Source organism: Pelodiscus sinensis, chromosome 29, assembly GCF_049634645.1.
Source record: "Pelodiscus sinensis isolate JC-2024 chromosome 29, ASM4963464v1, whole genome shotgun sequence".
In the NCBI taxonomy this organism is placed as follows: Eukaryota; Metazoa; Chordata; order Testudines; family Trionychidae; genus Pelodiscus; species Pelodiscus sinensis.
The window spans coordinates 14,065,701-14,087,176 of record NC_134739.1 but is presented as its reverse complement, the minus strand read 5'-3'; the positions used below and the strand labels follow the sequence as shown (position 1 = coordinate 14,087,176).

General features: G+C 53.1%; 1 long non-coding RNA gene across 1 annotated transcript; it reads left to right on the top strand.

Moving 5' to 3' along the window:
- The first annotated feature begins 9,457 nt into the window (after nt 1-9,457).
- Nucleotides 9,458-15,164, top strand: LOC112545356 (uncharacterized). The gene is made up of 4 exons (XR_003088821.2): nt 9,458-9,875; nt 9,966-10,169; nt 11,234-11,386; nt 13,384-15,164. It is a non-coding gene; the product is annotated as an uncharacterized LOC112545356 (long non-coding RNA).
- Nucleotides 15,165-21,476: the final 6,312 nt, after the last annotated feature.

The following is a 21,476-nucleotide window of genomic DNA, read 5'->3' as shown; positions in this document are numbered from 1 at the left end:
TTTCAGCGCTTCAGCATCTCAGAGGGAGAGGGGCAGAGGGCCTGGGGTCACCTGGTCTTTTTAATCTGGAAATCCAGCGTGGATCTTTTTTTGTGGGGGCAGAGCAATCAGAACAAAGTTCAAGCCATGACTGAGTTGTGTCACGGGTAGGCGTTTTGGGGTATGTGGGAGTGTTGTTCTGAGGGGATGTCTCCCCTGGAGCGGGAGGTGCCATTTCTAGCTGAGGGAGCCACCCCATGCGAATGCTGCTGCAGCCCGAGCACCGGAAAGAGCCAGGTAGTTATGGCTGCACCGGCACCAGGCTGGGCTAGTCGCCTCAGTGCCTACCCAGGGTTTCAGATGGGACCGTACTCAGGGATGGGGAACCTATGGGTCAAGGGCCAGATCGAGTCTCTGGCTTACTCTGATCCAGCTAAGTCAGGTGCGGGGAACCTAAGGCCCGGGGGCCAGATATGGCCCCCGGTTTGCCTGGATCTGGCCCCTACAGCTTGGGGCTCCCTCCAGCAGGAGCCCACAAAATCTACTAGCCTGGGACTTCTCGGCTTTGGGGTGCGAGGGGAATGTGGGAATGTCTGTCTCCTCAGTCGGGGGTCATGCCAGCGAAGGTTTGGTTGGGTTTTTTTTTTTTTTTTTTTTTGCTTCTCACGTGTGTGTGGCCCAGACTGACTGTTCTGAGGGTCAGCAGCCCCCGACCCCAAAAGGTCCCCTTTCCTGGTGCCACTTCCCCCCGCAAGGCTGGGGGGTAGCCGCTTGGGGAGACCTTGCCAGTGCGGGCGAGTGCCTTTTTGTGTTTGTTTCTCAGCTGGGAGCCAGGTCAGTCTGGTTCTGGGTTGCGGGAAGGGGGGTTGCTTCTCATTTGTCCCCGACTGATTTTATTGTGGTCTGTGGCCTCCAAAGGGAGAAAAGGTTCCCCGCCCCTGCATTAAGGTGACCGGACATCCTGATACTATTGGGGCCATCCCGCTATCTGGGGCAACTATGACCCCTTCTCCCAAAACATGTTTCCTGATTTATCCCCCCCCTTGCTCTCTGCTCCCCTTTGGGTGCAATCCTCTGAGTGTGTGTGTGTGTGTGTGTGCACCTGAGCGGGAAATGACGCTCGTGTAGCTGAAGGTCAGATGCACCGTTAGGATGGAACGGGTTTGGAACGGGTTTTGCCGGGTTTCTCAGAGACACTCAGGCCGTTGGAGTCGCCTCTGGACGTTTCCCCCTTTCCAAACCCGGCCGCCCGGCCTGCTGACAGCATGGAGGATTTCTTTTCAGAACACCTGCCTCTGCAGACAAGGCGCAGATAAACAGCGACAGCCCCTCTTAATAAACGCTGCGGCAGCTCCAGATAAACTGTCGCCACGTGGGTCACGCCCGGCTCCGGCCTCAGCCTGGTGGGGAAGTCGCTCAGCGTTTGTGGAAACCAGATTTGTTTTCTCCCTCCCTACCCCTGAAAACTGAAGCCCGAGTGGCTATCCTTACGGGTGCTTTCAAACAACGACACCGAACTGAAGAGGCAACTTTCCCCAGGTGTATCCATCCCGCGGTAGGGTCCCGAGGCCCTGGCTGACTCCAGCTGGAACCTTTCAAGAGCCTTAAGTTTTTAAAGTGCAGGTCAGCTCTGAAAAGCCTTGGACCCTGTAGAAATACCAGCAGGGTGCCCAAGTTTATTGTCTCGCTGACATTCAAATCGGTGAATCTCTCCACTCACCACCAGTCCCCAAACTCCAGAGTGGATCCCCAGCTCAACCCATCCCTTTCTCGCTTGTCCATAACTTCCAGTGCTGCAGCTTCTGGACTGCAAGTCTCTGGGTCTGTCTAAGTCCTAACCTGATGCCCTGCCGGCACTGGTTCCGTCCAGCCTTAACTTCGGTTCAGGGTCCACTCAATGTGGACATGCTATTTTGAATTAGCAATACGCTAATACGAATTAGTTTTTAGGTCTAGATGCACTAATTCGAATTAAGTTAGTTCGAATTAGTGTTGTAGTGTAGACATACCCCATGAGTGGTGTGGAGCTGGCCCCAAACACTCTAACCTCAGCGCCCCAGAGACAAGGGAGAAGCAAAGTGAAGGGAGAACCATACAAGAAGAAGAAGAACCATTGATGATGTCGCCCAGGACACAGCCAAAGCTGTAAGAGGCTTTGCATGCTTGATGACGGCTGTTCTTCGGAGGCAGCAAAATCTTATGGCTCTGAAGTGTACGGTACAGCATGGCCTTTCAGATGGGAAGGTCCAGAGCTGGAGGAAGTTGGCATCGCTCTATTACCCTCTGGTGAATAACAGGCGGCAATGGGGCAAGCTTCCTTTAAAATAAGAAGTGGAGTAGCAGAGATACTTCATAAAATGACCTTGAAACACCCGGGACTCCGGAGCATTTCCATCAGGCTGCAGAAAACCAGGCCTAAAAATCCACCCGAGCATTCATCTCTGCTCAGTTTCACGTTTTCTTGTGATGCCGTCCGAAGAAATGCGCTCATTGGCCAACAAGCAGAACGGTTACCGGGAAGCTCAGATGTCGATTAAAACAAGATATTCTTAACTGCTTAGCTTTCTGAGTTTTCTCTTGTCAGCAGATATTATAAAGGGCACGTGGCAAGAGGACAGGATACTGCGCTGGATGGACCTTTGGTCTGATGTTCTATGGCCGTTCTTATGTTCTCTCCTTCACCCCAGCTCCACTTCAAGCCTTGGAGCCACAGTTCCTCTGAGCTCCCTGCCCTTCCTTTTAGCATTTAGCGAGCGGGAGGTGATTTTAATCATGATTCCTGACAGCTGCCCCATGGCCTCTCTCCTGCTCCTCTGCTCTGTCGCTGTCCAGTCTGGTGGGCGCCTTGATCTCCCGAGAGTCCAGGTAGCCAAAGGAGCCAGCGACAACGCCCCCATTCTGCCAGCTGGGCGGCTTTCCAGAGCGCCACCCGCTGGGCAAGAGAAGAAAGCACAAGGAAGAGCAGGGCAACCCTTCAAAGGATGGATAGTGACCTGTCCTGCTAACATCTTGCTGGCTGCCTCCTTTGCCTCCTCATCACACAGCCAGCACCCTCATGCCAGACTGGGGAGGCTGACCCTAGCGTGTGCCCTAGGCCAGGCACAGGTCCCTGTGTGGTCGTGCTCTCTCCAAATGGCTGGACCAGCCCGGAAACCTGGGTTTCCTTAGCCACCCTAGCCTGCAGCTCAGTTCAAGATTCTCCCTGTGTATTGCAAGCCACGCAGTAACAAAGCCACAGAATTGTGGTGTCCACCTCCACACCATCCACGCAGACAGCATGGATAAGCATAGGCTAGTTTTTGTGGTGCGCCCTAGACTAGCCTTGTGAAACAGGCCTGCTAATTCCAAACTCTGGCCCTGACCGAATGCCGGGGGCTACTGCTCCTTCCTTAATCTCTTGTCTGTCTCCACCATCCTAGCACCATGCTGTGTTCAAGTTTGGGCGGGGGGGGGGGGGGGAGGAGGTCGATTTGACCAGATAAATCAACCACCGAGTGCTCTCCCATCAACTCTTGTCGTCCACCAGAAGGAGAAGAGTCAGGCAAGTCGATGGGAGAATGTTACTTGCCACAGTGAAGACACCCTGGTAAGTAGCTCTAAGATGTTCATGTAGCTGAAGGGGTGCAGCTTAGATCGCCGGCCCTAGTAGACAAGGCTGGAAGCACTGAGAACATCCCTAAAGCTGGACAATTCCCCTCAACCCCATGTCTTTGCTCTGTGCTGTGGGTTCACACCTAGAACAAAGGCGGGGTTGTAACCCACGGCTCTCCTTGGGATTTTCCCAAGATGCCCTATAGCCAACTGGGGGAGATCTCGGTTCATTAGGAAAAACTACTTCCCTGGCGGTGGGGGAAGCATTAAGTTGGGTTCCCTAGGGAGGGGATAGAATCATAGAACACTAGAACTGGAAGGGACCTTGAGAGGTCATCAAGTCCAGTCCCCTGCCCTCATGGCAGGACCCAGTATCATCTAGAGCATCCCTGACAGGTGTCTGTCCAACCTGCTCTTAAATAACTCTAGAGATGGAGATTCCACAACCTCCCCAGGCAATTTATTCTAGTGTTTAACCACCCTGACAGTTAGGAAGTTTTTCCTAATGTCCAACCTAATCCTCCCTTGCTGCAGTTGAAGCCCATTGCTTCTTGTCTTGTCCTTGGAGGCCAAGAACAATTTTTCTCCCTCCTCTTTGTGACACCCTTTTAGATACTTGAAAACTGCTCTCGTGTCCCCTCTCCATCTTCTCCTTTCCAAACTAAACAAGCCCAGTTCTTTCAGTCTTCCCTCATAGCTCATGTTCTCTGGACCTTTCCTCATTCTCGTTGCTCTTCTCTGGACCTTCTCCAATTTCTCCACATCTTTCTTGAAATGTGGCGCCCAGAACTGGACACAAGACTCCTAGAGGTGTGTAAGTCCCCGCTTGACAAAGCCCTGGCTGGGATGATTGAGTTGGGGTTGGTCCTGCTTTGGGCAGGGGGGCTGGACGCGATGACTCCTGAGGTCTCTTCCAGCCCTGGGATTCTATGATTCTATGCTGGAACAAAGGTGGGATGCAGAAAAGGATTCAGGCCCCTAACTCCCACTAACGACTCCCTCTGGGTGCCTAACTCCCTTGAGCTCTTTTGAAAATCCCAGCCACTATGCATTTCTTCACCACCTCCTTCAGAAAAACCAGCGGCCCTCAGACACCTTGCCCCCGGACCTATCTTTCCAACTGGCACAGAGATCATGCAAACCTAGGCCTGGCTAGGGGGTGCTGAGCGGTCTGGAGGACTTCAAAGCATGAGCACTGTTTGAGTGAAACCTGTTTAGCTCTTGCCCAAGGAGAGGCCATCGCTGCCAGCGACCAGCAATCTTGTCTAACTTGTGAAAGTGAACAGCGTCCCATTTGGCACAAGCGCCTGCATGGGCTGCTATGCACCAGCCATCCCTGCAAACTATAAATCCTCTGCTAAGGGGGGAAAAAACCCATCACCTGTAAATCTCCAGACGTGTTGAGTGAGACGGTGAAAAGAGGCATTAAATTAAATGAGAAAATGTATGTGTCAGTGCAGACGTGGGCCTACCCGTCTGTCAGTCAGCCTGCCGGGTGTCTCCGGCCTTGCCAAATGTTTGCTGACGATGTCGCCTCACAGCTTTTAATTCAGAAATGGAAATGAGGCGAGGGGGTCTGATTTGAAATGGCTTTCCAGTCTTTCAAAAGGGCAACACCACAGCTCTACACACTCCCTGCCGTGTGTGTGTGTGTGTGTGTGTGCGCGTGCGCACCATTTTTGAAAGTTAAAAAAAAAAAACACCCCCAAAACCCCACAATGCGCAAGACATTTCAGAGGTGAAACTGACCAGCTGGCACTTGATTTATGAAGTGCTGAAAAACATCTCTGGCGCTGTCATTTATCTTTAAAGCTCTCAGCCTAAATAAACAAAGAGCCCCTCCCTAATTATAGTTACAGCAGAAACACACCCCAGAGCCCTAATCAGGGAAGAAAGCTGCCTTTGCTCATGCAGCCCACAGATGCACCCTAGTGGAGCCACACGTACAGCCCACGGACACCCAGCCAACCCAGACCTTGTCTCCACCCATCCAAAAGAGAAAAAAATCCAACGCCCCAGAGCCATCTCAGGTGTTCTGAGGCACTGCACATCGGCTGCATGATTCCATTGTGCACAAAGAAACGTCACACCGTTGCCTTCGCTGCGTCCTGGGCAAACCACTTGCCTTTTTCCTGGCCTGAGAACCTTGCTAATTTTGGTGGCTGTTCTTCCATTGCCTCTCCCCCTGGCCTCCCCCAGTTTGCAGGAATTTCTGCTTCTACTTAGCTGGAGAATTAGATACGTACAGAAGTAGCATCTAACCTGACGTGGCTGGTGTTGCTAGGGCTTGGGGTGGTTTTTTTTTAATCACCGAATAGCACCTGCTGTTTTGTGGTGAAACTTCTCTCTAGAGGAATTCCACCAGCTGTTCAGGAATCCATGGGGTAAGAAGACAGGAAGGCAGTAGATTTGGTTAATGCCACAGCCCCGTTCTTTCTATTGGGGCCTTAATATGAACCCTTGGAGATACATACAAATGAAGCAAAGCTCCCAGCATTTCTTCTGGGCCCCATCCTCCTCTTGTTCCTACCATCCTAAATCGGGGGTAACTCCACTCAGGTAGACAGGCCAGGTCCTCACTTGGTGCCAATTGTCATAGCTCCACTGAAGGGTCAAGGCAGCACAGATTATGAATTTGTTGTGTGACCCACTGCACAACATAGAAACTTCTGGGAATTAATTTCAGGGGAACATACTGGAGGTGAGCCTACAGCCACATGGTCTTCTCTACAAACTGTAGAGCTTTTCCCTCATCCATCTCCAAGCCCTCTCCCAAAGAGGTCACTATCATTATCTCCATTTTATCGCTGGGGAAACTGAGGCACGGAGAGGGGGCACTGACTTGCACAAAGTCACTGGGCAGGTGAGAGCGAAGAAGAGAACCCATTTTTTCTGGGGGTACGTGTGCCTGTCCAGTCCTGTACGCTACCCAGTAAGGCACACTGCCTCTCCATAAGGCTGTCTGGGGAGGCGAAAAGCCAGCCAGACAAATACTGGAGCAGCTGAAATCACAGAGTAAGAAAGTCGGTAAATCCTGTAACAGAGCTGAGCATTTTGGGAGGCTCTTGTCTGCTGTAGATGGCCACAAGAGGTGAAATCATTTGCTTAGCATGAAACCGGACCCTCCCTCCATGCACAGAGGGGCAACATACACTTGGATTGTGATTTTATCGTTACTTGTTTGTATCAGTCAGATTCAGGACCTTGGTGTGCCAGAGATGAGTATCCTGGGACCAGTGGCCTGTGGTATTTCCCTAGAGAACGAGCATTAAAAAAACGGGATTGGCATTTTTCTGCTCTCTTGCTCTCTGACCGGATTGGAACCAGTGCCCCACATGGGTAAACGCCAGTTGGATTTAGGAGGCGGGTTGTGCGATAACAAGAGCCAGCCAGAAGACTTTCCCTCAAGTCAGATCCAGGGTGCCGGTGAGTCCAAGTGATGACGATCTGACCCACGTCAGGTGAAAATAACCAGTGTTAACCCAGACCAGAGGGGTAAACAATGTCAGATCTTGGTGGCTGTGCTCATCTTGGCTGACAGTCTCAGCACAGAAGCCAAGGATCCTAGAATCCTAGAACCCCAGGGCTGGAGGAGACCTCAGGAGTCATCGAGTCCAGCCCCCTGCCCAAAGCAGGATGTACCCTAACGCAATCATCCTAGCCAGGGCTTTGTCCAGCCAGACCTTAAACACCTCTAGGGATGGAGACTCCACCCCCTTCCTAGGGAACCCAGCCCAGCGCTTCCCCACCTGCCTAGGGAAATAGCTTTTCCTAATATCTACCCTAGACCTCTCCCACTGCAACTTGAGCCCATTGCTCCTTGTTCTGCCATCTGCCCCCACTAGGAACAGCCCCTGTCCAGCCTCTTTGGGACCCCTCTTCAGGGAGTTGCAGGCTGCTACCAAATCCCCCCCTGCTCTTCTCTTCTGCAGACTGAATACGCCCAAATCCCCCAGCCTCTGTTCATAAGTCAAAGGTGGAGAACTGAGCTAGATGTGCCCCAGCTTGCCTGGATCCAGCCCCTAAGGCTTAGGGTCCCCCCCCAACATTGGAGAGCCCACACTGGCACTCCAACCACCCTACCATGGGTCTGGAGCCCACAGAATCTACTAGCCTGGCCCCCCCTAGGCTCAGGGGTGTGAGGGGAATGTGGGGAGGGTCTGTCTCCTCAATCAGGGGCCATGCCGGTGGGGGGGGGGGGGTTTGCTTTTTGTGTTTTGCTTCTCACTTCTGTGCAGCCCTCGACTGATTTTCCGGTGGGTCAGCAGCCCTTGACCCCGAAAGGGTTCCCAGCCCTGTCCTAAGTCATTGGCTCTGGCCCCCGATTCATTTTGGTTGCCCTCTGCTGGACCCTCTCCAACACATCCACATCCTTTCTGTAGTGGGGGGGGGGGGCAGCGGAGAGGGGGCAGAATTGGACACAATACTCCAGATGTGGCCTCCCCAGGGCCGAATAAAGGGGAATATTCACTTCCCTATGTCACCGAATCATACAATGCTAACACTGGCAGGGACCGCGAGAGGTCATCCAGTCCAGTCCCCTGCCCTCACGGCAGGACCAGGCACTGTCTAGTCCATCCCTGACAGGTGTCTGTCCAACCTGCTCTTCAATAGCTCCAGGGACAGAGATTCCACAACCCCCTAGGCAATTTATTCCAGTGTTTCATCACTGACAGGCAGGAAGTTTTTCCTAATGTCCAACCTGAACCTCCCTGGCTGCAGTTTAAGCCCATTGCTGCTTGTCCTGTCCTCAGAGGCCAAGGAGAACTATTTTCCTCCCTCCTCCTGTGACACCCTTTTAGGTTCTTGAAAGCTGCTCTCACGTCCCTTCTCAGTCGGGCCTGCTGCCCATGCTCCTGCTAATGCCTATAAGAGGGAGCAAATAGGCTAGTACAGCCTGTCCTATGGACGGGACAGCTCTGGACATATCAGCCCCAGCCCTGGTGGAGCTGGGCTCACATCTCTGAATATTGGTGGGGCATGGCCCCCAGAGGGCCACAAAACCAGCCACCTCTGGGTACTGCCCTATCCCAGGGCCCCCACACTCAGGGGTCCTCCTCTGAGAAGCCCCCCAAACCCCCTAGGCCCACCTTGCCTCAGTGACCCCCGCCAGGCATCATCTAGCCCCTGCCTCAAGGACAAACCTCCATCTGACATGGTCACTCAGCACTGGCCAGGAGGGCATGGGCCTGCAGCCTTCTCCTATCACTGGCTGCCTCCCTGCAGCCTTAGTACACTCAGGCCTTGCCCCAGGCCCTGCAGCCTGGGAGCAAGGTCAGGCCTGAGCCCGTCAGGCCTGCCTGCCTGCCTGCCTTCCTTTCCCCAGCCCTGCTCTGTCTCAGGAAACCCCCAGCTTCCCTGGCAGCCAGGTCCCTCCTCCTCCCCAGCTGGAGCAAGAGTGACTGTCCTCCATTCTCTCCTTATTTATAGAGCCCCAGCTGGGCCATCATTGGCTGTCTGTGCCTCAGCTGTGGGGCTTTGCTCTCCCAGGGTTGGGTTTTACCCTTAAAGGGCCAGCGCGGGGCAGACCCCCCCCCCCCCCCAGTCACAGCAAGCTTACGTTGCTGTTGTTCATACTGCAGCTTATTGTGGACTCAGCCTCTTTCCTGGGGACTAACCACACTATTAAGCTATTCCAAAAAAAGATAGCAGGGCAGATCATACCCTGCAGCCCTTCTTCAGCGAGAGCCAGGCCCAGTGATAGCTCCCGAGCCCCACTGCTTAGAAGAGGCAGGCCTGAGAAATGGCCCTGGCTATTGTACAGTGGGAGCTATATGCCAGCTTCCCCCCCGTGGCTGAGCTGCTGTGCTCCAGCAAGCCTGCACGTGGTGTCAAGGGGCTGACAGCGTCCCTGGACTCTCTCAGAACATCCCCCGGCTGTCCTGGTCCTGCTCAGTCTCAGCGTGCTCTTATCCAAGCCTTCAGGCTCTGCTTCTCGGGCCAGTCAGAGAATTGTTCTCCTCCCCCCGAGAAACACGCTCCCCCCCGTCGCCGCTCAGCCGGCACTCTCACTTTCTCCCAGCCTGGCTGAGTCTCCGTTCTTCGGTCGCTCGGCACTGCCCAGTGCCTTTGATCAACATCGAGCTGCTTTGTACCGTCTCCAGAATTTGTCAATCAGATAAGGCCGTATCTCGCCGATAAGGGAGGGAGACCAGACGAGCCGAGAAAGAGACAGTCTTCGGGATCCCCCGTGCGTGGGATCGGGATTCCTGGCTGTATCGGAAGATAACTGCTGGTTTGGTTTGTTTAGATGAACAAGATTTTTTTTTGTTCGGAGTATTTTCACCGATGAGGGACAGGAGAAGGTGTGTTTGAGGGATGGAGATAAAGGGGATTTCATTGGACGTGATGCCTTTGAACTGTGTTAAAATGACAGGGTGTCATTTTCAATTTAGGGGTTTCTCCTGATCCTGCTTGTGGGCTAGGGGGCTTTGCGGAGAAGAATGCAAGCAGGGCTTAGCTGCAGACAAGGCACAGACCAACAATTCAGAATAAGGTGGAGTGAGTGGGACCTGTCTGTTCGAGGGAGCAGCCTGCTTTGCTTCTGGCTGACATCGGCTTCTTGGGGCATCATTCTGAGTCCTAAGAAATCAACTCAGGTGACATTGCAACCGTCTAGAAAATGTAGTGATGTTTTTATCTTGCTTCTCGGTGTGCACGCCGCAAACACCACGACAGTGTGGGGATGCTGTGTGTTGGGGTGCTGTGTGCTGGGGTGCTGTGTGTTGGGGTGCTGTGTGTGGGGATGCTGTGTGTAGGGATGCTATGTGGGAGATGCTGTGCATGAGGATGCTGTGTATTGGGGTGCTGTGTGTGGGGGTGCTGTGTGTTGGGATGCTGTGTGCTGGGGTGCTGTGTGTGGGGATGCTGTGCATGAGGATGCTGTGTATTGGGGTGCTGTGCGTGGGGATGCTGTGCGTGGGGATGCTGTGCATGAGGATGCTGTGTATTGGGGTGCTGTGTGTGGGGATGCTGTGCGTGGGGATGCTGTGTGTTGGGGTGCTGTGTGCTGGGGTGCTGTGTGCTGGGGTGCTGTGTGTTGGGGTGCTGTGTGTGGGGATGCTGTGCGTGAGGATGCTGTGTGTTGGGATGCTGTGCGTGGGGATGCTGTGTGTTGGGGTGCTGTGTGCTGGGGTGCTGTGAGTGGGGATGCTGTGTGTTGGGGTGCTGTGTGTGGGGATGCTGTGCGTGAGGATGCTGTGTGTTGGGGTGCTGTGTGTGGGGATGCTGTGCGTGAGGATGCTGTGTGTTGGGATGCTGTGTGCTGGGGTGCTGTGAGTGGGGATGCTGTGTGTTGGGATGCTGTGTGTTGGGGTGCTGTGTGCTGGGGTGCTGTGTGTTGGGGTGCTGTGTGTGGGGATGCTGTGCATGAGGATGCTGTGTGTTGGGATGCTGTGTGCTGGGGTGCTGTGAGTGGGGATGCTGTGTGTTGGGATGCTGTGCGTGGGGATGCTGTGTGTTGGGGTGCTGTGTGCTGGGGTGCTGTGAGTGGGGATGCTGTGCGTGGGGATGCTGTGCATGAGGATGCTGTGTGTTGGGATGCTGTGTGTTGGGATGCTGTGCGTGGGGATGCTGGCAGGGTCAGCAGTCCAGCTGTGAAGTCCACCACCAGCAGTTCCGTGGCTGCTCAGAGCATCTGTCCATGGCTGTGATTGTGCTGCAGGTTTCCAGCCTTGCTCCTGCCTTGGACCCTGCCCTGCCTCAATCTGGATTACCTGATTCTGAGCTTCCTCTCTGATCCCTGCCCACCTGACTCCATCTTTGACCCTGGGCTCTGGTATCCGGCCTCTACCGCCTGTCCTGACTAGCCTGTCCTGTAAGTGGAGCATGCGGCCGGCTGCCCAGGGAAGAGTCAAATGCCACCTGGCTGCTTAGCAGAGTGCCCACAGCCAGCGCCACGTGTACCTAGTGGTGGTGCACAGCTGCACACGCCTCGGTGCACATAGCAAAATTTATTCCACACATATATGGAAAAAAAATGAGGGCCCAGGGCACTACTAAATTCAGAGTACCACTGGTGCTCCAAATGTAGCAGTGCCCTGCACAGCTGCGTATGGTGTGTGAGCTTAAGGACAGTCCTGAGTCTAAATCACCACCTAAGGCAGTGAGGAATCTGGCCCAGAGTTTGTAGTCTCCAGTGTCCATCCTGCTAGGTGTGAAGTGTTAAAGTGACAATCTCCCAGCCCCCTTCCCTGGCCTCCCAATTCCACCTGACCCAATTCCCCAACCCCTGGTGTCTTCTCCCTGATCGTACCCCCACAGCCCTGAGCACAGCCCCACCCCATGGAGCGGCTGCCCCCCCAACAGGGGATGGAGGATGCAGCGGCTCGGGCGGCGGAGGGCACCAAAAATCGTAAGAAGGGCCCTGATTAGACTTGCAAAAAATTAAAAAACAAGAGCGGCCAGGCTGGGTTAAACCAACGGGCCCTGGTGCCCAGTGTCTGCCTTCCGACAGTGGCCAATGCCAGGTGTCCAGACCAGGGGATCCTCGAAGGATCCATCCCCTATCAGCCAGTCTCAGCTGCCGGCAGGACCCCGAGGACCAGCTTGTGTCCCTGGGACTTTCCCCCTGGGAATTGATTTATGCACCCAGTTTGCCTGGTAGAAGTGCCAACCTGGAGAGGCAAGACAGCTGGGAGTCAGGGAAGTGTTTCCCTGGGGTTGCGGCATTGTGCAGAGACTGGAGTGCAACACAACTGAAAGCCAGGGCAGCAACACAACAAAAAGCTAGAGCAACAATAAAACTCAAAGCCAGCACAACAACACAACTCAAAGCCAGGGCAGCAAAACAACAAAAAGTTAGAGCAGCAACACAACTCAAAGCCAGGGCAACAACACAACTCAAAGCCAGGGCAACAACACAAATCAAAGCTAGGGCAACAACACAACTCAAAGCCAGTGCAACAACACAACTCAAAGCTAGTACAACAACACAACTCAAAGCTAGTGCAACAACACAACTCAAAGCCAGGGCAACAACACAACTCAAAGCTAGTGCAACAACACAACTCAAAGCCAGAGCAACAACACAACTCAAAGCCAGGGCACAACACAACTCAAAGCCAGAGCAACAACACAAATCAAAGCTAGCACAACAACACAACTCAAAGCCAGAGCAACAACACAACTCAAAGCCAGGGCACAACACAACTCAAAGCCAGAGCAACAACACAAATCAAAGCTAGCACAACAACACAACTCAAAGCTAGCACAACAACACAACTCAAAGCCAGAGCAACAACACAACAAAAACCTAGAGCAACAACAGAGCTCAAAGCCAATGCAACAATATAACTCAAAGCCAGGGCAACAACCCAACTCAAAGCCAGGGCAATGACCCAACTCAAAGCCAGCGCAACAACACAACTCAAAGCCAGCGCAACAACCCAACTCAAAGCCAGGGCAATGACCCAACTCAAAGCCAGGGCAACAACACAACTCAAAGCCAGCGCAACAACACAACTCAAAGCCAGGGCCTCTCCCCACCCTGCAAACTTTGTTCCAGGGCATGCCCTGCATTTCGCAACTGGAGAGCTCCGGGCTCTCCCTTTAGATCAAATGATTATGGAGCTGTTCCAGGAGGCTGACTCCGGTCCCACACGAAATCACTAATGCAGAAAGCTCGTGTGTTCACAGGCAGGGGAGTAGCAGTTTATAGACCTTCTGGCTCACTAAAAAAAATCCCCAACTCTATCGTATTTTGTTGAGATGAAAGATCCGCGTCCCTCAGTAACTTCCTTTGCATTCCTTTTGTTTTCTGGAAGCCTCATCCCCCACCCCCTAATATTTATTCATGAGGACTTTTGCTTTCAGAGACTTGGGGAGCAGCTGCCGCAGGTCTGATGGAATTCACTCCGCGGCAGAGACGCCTTTTCATCTGTTCCTCGCAGCCAGCGTCACCCTCCACAAGCATCTGCTTCTCTGGACAAGACTTCAGCACTGGCGGCGTTAATATGTGTCTTCTGGAGTGCAGCGGAGCATGTGTGCAGTACATGGGCGGACGCCGAGGTACCCCCACTTCCACGCAGGCACGGAGCATCTTCTTGGACCAAGATCCCGCAAGGTGAATAGGACGATTTGTGACCACAGGGCTCCTGCTAGAGATGGCCGCGTAGCTGTCACTTGGATAGAATCCTAGAATCCTAGAACACCAGGACTGGAAGGGACCTCGAAAGGTCTTCGAGTCCAGTCCCCTGCCCTCACGGCAGGACCCAGCACCATCTAGTTCATCCCTGATAGATGTCTAGCCAACCTGCTCTTAAATCTCTCCAGGGATGGAGACTCCACAGCCCCCCTAGGCAATTTATTCCAGTGTTTCACCCCCCTGACAAGTAGGAAGTTTTTCCTGTTCTCCAACCTAAACCTCCCCTGCCGCAGTTTAAGCCCATTGCTTCTTGCCCTGTCCTCAGAGGACAAGGAGAACAATTCCCCCCCCCCCCCCTTGTGACACCCTTTTTGATGTTGAAGCTATGGCAGAAGCTCAGGCTATGTCTAGACTTCTTTTGGAAGAGAGCGTCCACACAGCAAAAGCGCAACGAAAAAGCCATGTGCTTTTGCTAAAGATAGTGTCCGTATTCATTGGACGCTCTCTCGCATTTCAGTTGTGATTACCGTGGACGGAGTGGCCACCAGGGCACCTGTGCTTTTTCCTGGAGGCCTCTTCATTTGAAAAAAACCCCCCTCTTCTGCATCCACACATGCCTTTTCTTGAAAGAGATCTTTGGAAAAAGGCTTCTTCCTCGTAGAAAGAGGCTTACCACTGTCGTAAAAAAACCCTCTGTTCTTTCGCCTTTCGGTTGAAAGAACACAATAGCAGTAGGGTTGCCAGATGGTTGAAACAAAAATACTGACCCCCACCAAAAAAAAACCACCAGGAAAAATTCTGTTGAAGGGGGGAAAAAAGGAGGGGGAGGCGGTTGCCAGGTGCCCGGCATTTTCGCCTCCTGGCCGGGGAAAAATTCAGAAAATACCGGACATTTTAGGTGCTTTCAAAAGGGTTCCATTCAGGCCTAGCTCTGATCCCTAGTCTCACTTTGTGACTCAGTTTCCCTCTCGGTAACATGGGGACAGGAATGCTTACGTCACGAGAGAGTTGGGCAGCTTAGTGAATTACACTTGGCTAAATACTTTGAGATCCTTGACATAAGAACGGCCACTCTGGGTCAGACCAAAAGTCCATGTAGCCCAGTATCTTGTCTCTGATAGTGGCCAATGCCAGCTGCCCCAGGGGGAATGAACAGAACAGGGAATCATTGAGTGATCCAGCCCAGTCGCCCATTCCCAGCTTCTGGCAAACAGAGGCTTGGGCCACCATCCCTGCCCAGCCCGGCTAATAGCCCTTGATGGACCTATCATCCATTACATTTATCTAGCTCTTTTCTGAACCCTGTTATTGTCCTGGCCTTCACAACATCCTCTGGCAAGGAGTTCCACAGGTCGACGGTGCGCTGTGGGAAGAAAAACTTCCTTTGGTTTGTTTTAAACCTGCGGCCTGTTAGTTTCATTGGGTGACCCCTAGTTCTTGTGCTGTGACAAGGGGCAAATAACACTTCCCTATTTGCTTTCTCCACATCCATCACGATTTTATAGACCTCTGTCTTGTGCCTCCTTCGTCGTCTTTGGGTGAGAGGGGATCCTTGGGCGGGATGTGCTGTGCAAATGCAATTTATTGCTCTTAAGAGATACCAATGGGATTTTAAGAACAGGGACCTAGTGGTCCCGCGAGAGCTCTGCCAGTGACGCGGTTTACCCCGGCTCTCGATATCACCTGCATCCAGAGGAAATCTGCAGCGTTCCAGGGCTAGGGCCCTGCCTTGCCTGCTGGGTTCTCCATCTGGATGTGCCGGAGAGCTTCGGAGAGCGGCGTTGCCAGAGACAGATGCAGCAGAGAGGGAGCAATGCTTCACTGTCCCGAACAGGTCATTACGGCTCTCCTGAGGGTACCCAGAGCGGAGAGGTGTGGGGGGGACAGGGCAGAGGGGATGGGACGGGCCGGTGAGAAGAGAGAGACGTGAGTATTGGGCTGAGAATGACAGAGCCGGAGAGAGGAGGGCTTGGTGGCAGTGCCATGTAAATCCCTGCCAAGGGGGGGGGGGGCTCCATCAAACACAAGGCCAGCCCCATAAATCAGCCCATAATTAGGTGCAAAGAGAAAGCTTTAGCGTCCTCATCAAATTGATGAATGCCACACGCAGCTCGGGACACGCGCCGATGGTGTTTGTGAACAACCGCAAAGCAGCCGAGGCAGCGTCGGGGGGCAGGAGGAAAGGGGGCTGGGAGGGAGAAGGGACCCCAGGGCGGAGGGCGGACACACAAGCTCTCCTCTTCTTCCCCACGTGGAAGCCGGGGTTCTCTGTGGCGGAGCCTCGTTGCACAGCAAGGGACTGGCTAACGGGAGTAGCCACCCCAGGGGAGTGCAGGCCCTTCTTGGCTAACAGGTGGGTAGCTCTCGGCAAAGCCCAGCTATCAATGGTTAAATGAACCACCTCTGACGGGCAGCCCCTGCGGGATATGAATCCCGCGCAGGGTGCTTTTCGTTGCTACGTCTCAAGAGGCCAAAGGAGAGTACCGATCACTGTTCCCATTTTACAGATGGGAAAGCTGAGACCCCGATGATGGGGCTTAGTCATTGGAACAACCCCACTGGGTCAGACCAAAAGTCCACCTAGTCCAGTGTCCTGTCCTAGAGCGGCCAATGCCAGGGCTTTAAAGGGAAGGAACAAAACAGGGAACTATTGACTCATCCATCCCATTGGCCAATCCCGGCTTCTGGCAGTCGGAGGTTCAGGGGCTCCCAAAGGCCACACGTCCCAGCCCACCGTGGCCCATGGCCACTGGTGGACCTACCCTCCAGGAACTTATTCCATTCCTGTTCGAAGCCAACAAGCTCCACACACTGTCCGTGTGCTGTAAGGAGAGGGGCGTCCGTGGGTTTGTTTTAAACCCGCCACCTCTTCATTTAATGGAGCGACCTCCCTGCTTGGTGCTTGTGCTTTGAGATGGTGTAAATAACGTCTCCCCATTCACTTTCTCCACGCACGTCACAATTCTCTCCAACCAGAGCTCTTCCATCGTGAACATAAGTTTTGTTGCCTTTGTCTGTACCGGCTCGAATAGGTCTCTTTCGACATAGGGCGACCAGACCTGCGCTCAGTCAGGAGCCGATCCCCAGCCAAGGGACTCTCTCGACCGTCTTCCATGAAGCGGGGTGATTGCAAGTGGCAGACGGGTGGAGGAGAGAGGTGAAGAAAGCTGTGGGTGAAGAGAAAGTGAAGTGGGGGCAGGGGGAAGGAAGGGGCAGCAGGCCAGACACATCAGGGGAGTTTTGCCAGTGGTTTGCCACTCGGACAGAGCAAATCGTCTCAGAGCTTTGGGGTGGATCCTGGAAAAGGAGGAGAAAAGCATTGGGCAGCCCAGGGAACAACGTGCCACCATCTCATACCGTCTGGCTGGGCGAGATCTCTGAATCAGCCTCTTTAGTGCCCATCGCAGGACATGCCATCTGCCTGAGCTATCTGGCAGTGACAATGCCACTGCACCACTGGTCCATACCTGTGGGGTTCTTCCCTGGTTGTAGTGAAGCTGGGGCCAAGGTAAACGCTTCATGTCCATCGACTCTTGAGGTCCCTTCCACTTGGAGTACTCTATGGCTATGTCTAGACTGGCCAGTTTTCTGGAAAATCAGCTGCTTTTCCGGAAAAACTTGCCAGCTGTCTACACTGGCCGCTTGAATTTCCGCAAAAGCACTGACTTCCTACTGTAAGAAATCAGTGCTTTTTGCGGAAATACTATGCTGCTCCCGTTCGGGCAAAAGTCCCTTTTGCGCAAAACTTCGGCTTCACAAACTGATGCAAAGAGAGATGAGGCATCCGGACCATGGTCACTGAGCAGCAGAGGAATGAATTGAGCCTGCCTTGTCTGTGGCCTAATCCACTGTCTTAGCCACTAGGCCACACTACCTCCCTGATGGGGAGGACTATAAGGTAATGGCTGGGTGGGTGGGTCCTGACATTTGCATAACCAAGCTGTTTGTTTCAAAGGGGTGGGCAGGCTCTGAAAAATTATCAAAACGTGTATTATGGAATTTACGGCTAGTCCCTCTTCACTACAGCGTATTATTCCCAATGGGAAGCAATGCAGGCCGATTGACTAGCACGAAACAGACTCCAGAAAGAAGCTTCTTACAAACACAGTCTTAAAATACCCCTTCTTGCGTGGCTCTTTAACCTCTCTGGAGTAGTCAGAGGTGATCTTGGCAGCCAAAGAGCTTTTCCTGGTTTCATTGTGGTTGAAACTGGCTGGAGTCCCGCTTGCCCATGGGTCCCATCCATGTGACGTCCGGGCTCCTGAAATCAGCCCAGGAGTTCTGCTCCATCCATAACCACCCCTAAACCCTGAAATCGCCTTGAGCCAATGTGGTGCTCCAAAGGATGAGCCATTGAAGCTGATGTTATCCTTCTGTTCACCATGAAGAAAGTCGGGGGGGGGGGGGGGGGGCGGACCAGCCCTTTGGAGTTATTCTAACTCCTATCACCACCCACCAAATATTATGGCTGAGCTGGTAAACTGAAGAAGTAAAGGCATTTGGGTGTTAAATTCACGGAGATCTCACACTGGAGGCAGGTGGTTGAGTTCTGATATCTGGCTGATCAGCTGTGCTGTAAGCTGGAAGAGGCAGAGAAATTGAGAGGAAATTGTAGAAAGCTCCCACCCATTAGATGCCCTGCCCCAGCCGTGGAAAAGCATCTACTCCTTAGCTAGAGCCAGTCATCCCTGCAGCAGACAATAAATGCTTCCAAGGTAAAAATAAATCAATTGAAACTAGCGAAGCTCAGGGTAAAAAATCCATGCCCTGCCACTTGGATGTTTGCGGCAACATTTTCTGCAATGATTTAAAGCCACACAACTGCAGGTATCAGGTCTCATTTTTGAATTGATTCTTTCCGTCTACTTAGTAAAGATTTTAAGCAGGGCCAGCCCAAGGGTTTTTGGTGCCTCTGGCAAACTATGACTTTGTTCCCCCCCCCTCATTCAATATATGCAAATCAATTGGACTGCAATTAGAATGGAAAGGAATGTCTATGTTAAGTGGTATTTGTTAACATTAGCAGTCAGGGGTTTGAAAATCTGGGCTTTGTGATTACTTGAAGCATGAGGGTACGTTTACATAGCAGTGTTATTCCGAAATAGCGTGTTGCTCACCTGCACAGCAAGCCCGTTATTTCAAAATAAATTTGAAAAAACAGGCTTCTTACTCTGACATCTATGAACATCATTGTACAAGGAGAAAGGAAGTCAGAGGAAGAAGCTCTGTTTCGAAGTAAGCGTTGTGTAGATGCACCCTAACATTCTTCCATAAATTCACACTCTTAATCTTACAAATTCGTTGAGTCTCCGTTTACACTCTTGTTAAAACCTCTGACCAATTTTTTCAAGACCAACAACAGTACAAACACATCGTCAGCACGGCGTTGGCGGGATCGCAGCTCGGAACACGGCAGAACAGCTGTGGCCGGTCTTGGACCGGTCCTCGCTAAGCAGCAAGCAACACTGGCCAACACTGGGCTGTTCCGACTGACTGACCTGCCAGACCCCGCCCCCAGGTGGCGCTCTTCAGAAGCTACACCGTGACACATTTTACCTGTATTTACATACACAGCCTTGTTCCACAATGGGAAATAAACAGTGTAACTCAGCGTCTGACATGGCAACGACACGCTGTTTGACACATGCAGTACTTAACACTTTCGTTTTCAAGAGGCCAGAAGATTTCCCCCATGTTGCTCGGGTTCTTAACTCAATTCATTTTTGCTTTTCTTCATTTAAAGCAGGGGTGGGGAACCACAGGGCTGAGGGCCAAATGTGGCCCCCGGCTTGCTTGGGTCTGGCCCCGAAGGCTCATGCCCCACCCCCAGCATTGGGGAGCCTGTGTTGTTGCTCCAGATCTCCGCCCCCGCTGCCCCACCATGGGACTGGAGCACACAAAAATCTACTAGCCTGGGCCCCCCCAGGTTCTGGTGTGGGAGGGGAATTTGGGAGGGTCTTTCTCCTCAGCCGGGGGCCACATCACCATTTTGTTTTTGCCTCTCACTTGTCTGAGGTCCCTGACTGATTTTTCTGTGGGTCAGCAGCCCCCGACCCAAAAAAGGTTCCCCACCCCTGATTTAAAGCATTGCTCTGGGGTGGGGCTGGGTGAGGGGTTCAGGAGGCAGACTGCCCCAGGAGGAAGGGGGGGGGGAAGAGGACAACCCCAGCCCTCTCTCACTGCAGCAGGTTGGGGCCAGGTGAGAAGTGCCTGTCCCTGGCCACTGCAGCTCCAGTGGACACAGCTGGGGGAGGGGCGCATGTCCCTGACTGGGGCAGGTCAGGTTCATCTGCCCTGTGTGCTCCCCAGCCAGAGTGAGGACGCATCAAACTGGGCACTTTCCCCTCATGCCCTGACGAAGGGAAGCAGCCGGCAATGCTCCTGCATAAATTGGGGAAGGGCTTCAGCCCCCCCCTACCCTCTAAAGGACACCTGGGGGGTGGGAGACTCAGGACAGGAGCAGTCCCAGAGGGAGGGCGCACCCCCAGCCAGCCCCTTGCACCTGCCTGGTGAGTCTGTCTCTTTTCTGTGTGGCTTTCTGAGAAGCAACCCCATTCCAGGCACGTCCCGTTGTCCTGGCACAACCAGCCCCGACCTTGCTTCAAGTTAGGATCAGAGGAAGATGCCTGCTGAACTTGGTGATCCAAGCGCTTACCATTCAGGAGGAGCTCTGGAACTAACGGACAGAGGCACAGACAGACAGGTAGACAAACTCTCTCAAATACACAGGAAATAACATATTCCTACATTACTTTAAATGGAGAAGATAATTCACTTCTGTCTATTTTGGTGCTCCTTAAAACCTGGCGCACTAGGCGACCGCCTAGTTCACTTATACGGTCAGGCCAGCGCTGATTTTAAGGCTGAACCTGCTCCTACTTCACTGTGGGCAGGAGTTGCCTTTTTCTTTTGTGTTCACACAACGTCCCCCACCCTGGGGCCCATGTACTGCCACAAGCCAAATAAATAACAGTCCGTACTACTTCACCCCATCTCTTCCCCTTAGCTTTACATCTGGGGTGCATTAGTAGGTACAGTCATTTGGACGTGATGGTTCTTGCTGTTTCTCTTTGCCCCACCCAAAATTTTCTGGCAGGGAGAGTTTCCAGATATCAGGACGTGAGATCCAAAATCACTGCCGGGCCCATGCGCTCCCAGCTAATGATGACAGGCAAGCAAAACAAACTCCGTGGAGGAAATGTGTCGGATAGGATCACGGGAGTCACCGTGATGGACCAGATCAATGGTCCGTCTCATCCCGTACCTCGATCCCAGCAGGACAAGAAGGTTTATTAGAATGGTTAATTGTTTTTATTGATCCTGCTCCCGGCAGTGTGCTGGGTGCCTCAGACAGGATGAGAGGCCCTGCCCCACAGGACCTACAACTGAAATGGACCAAACGGAGGACAAGGGGAAAGAGATGTCATGTCCAAAACAATCCAGCCCTTTCTCCCTCCTCTGAATCACCTGCCTTCCTCCTCTCCTTCCACAGACCTCCTTGGATTACAGGGGCAGGGATAAGAAATTCTATGATGGGCAGTGTGACGGCGCGTTGGGGTCCCCCGTCTCCTGCACCCCGAAATGGCGCAAACAGACTGCACCAGCCAGTGGAATTGAGGGTGGTTTACTGCTCCTCCAGCACAGCGCAGCACAGATGTAATCTGGTCACAGGAACTGGGCTAGGATGCCTCAGGCCCCCTTGAGATGGGGGAGACTGGGCCCCTAAACTCCAGCTCCTCTCCCTAGGCTGTCTCATCCATGCCCTCCGACAGCCAGCAACCAACTCACTCACTTCCAGCCCTGCCCCCCAGCCAAGGCAGCA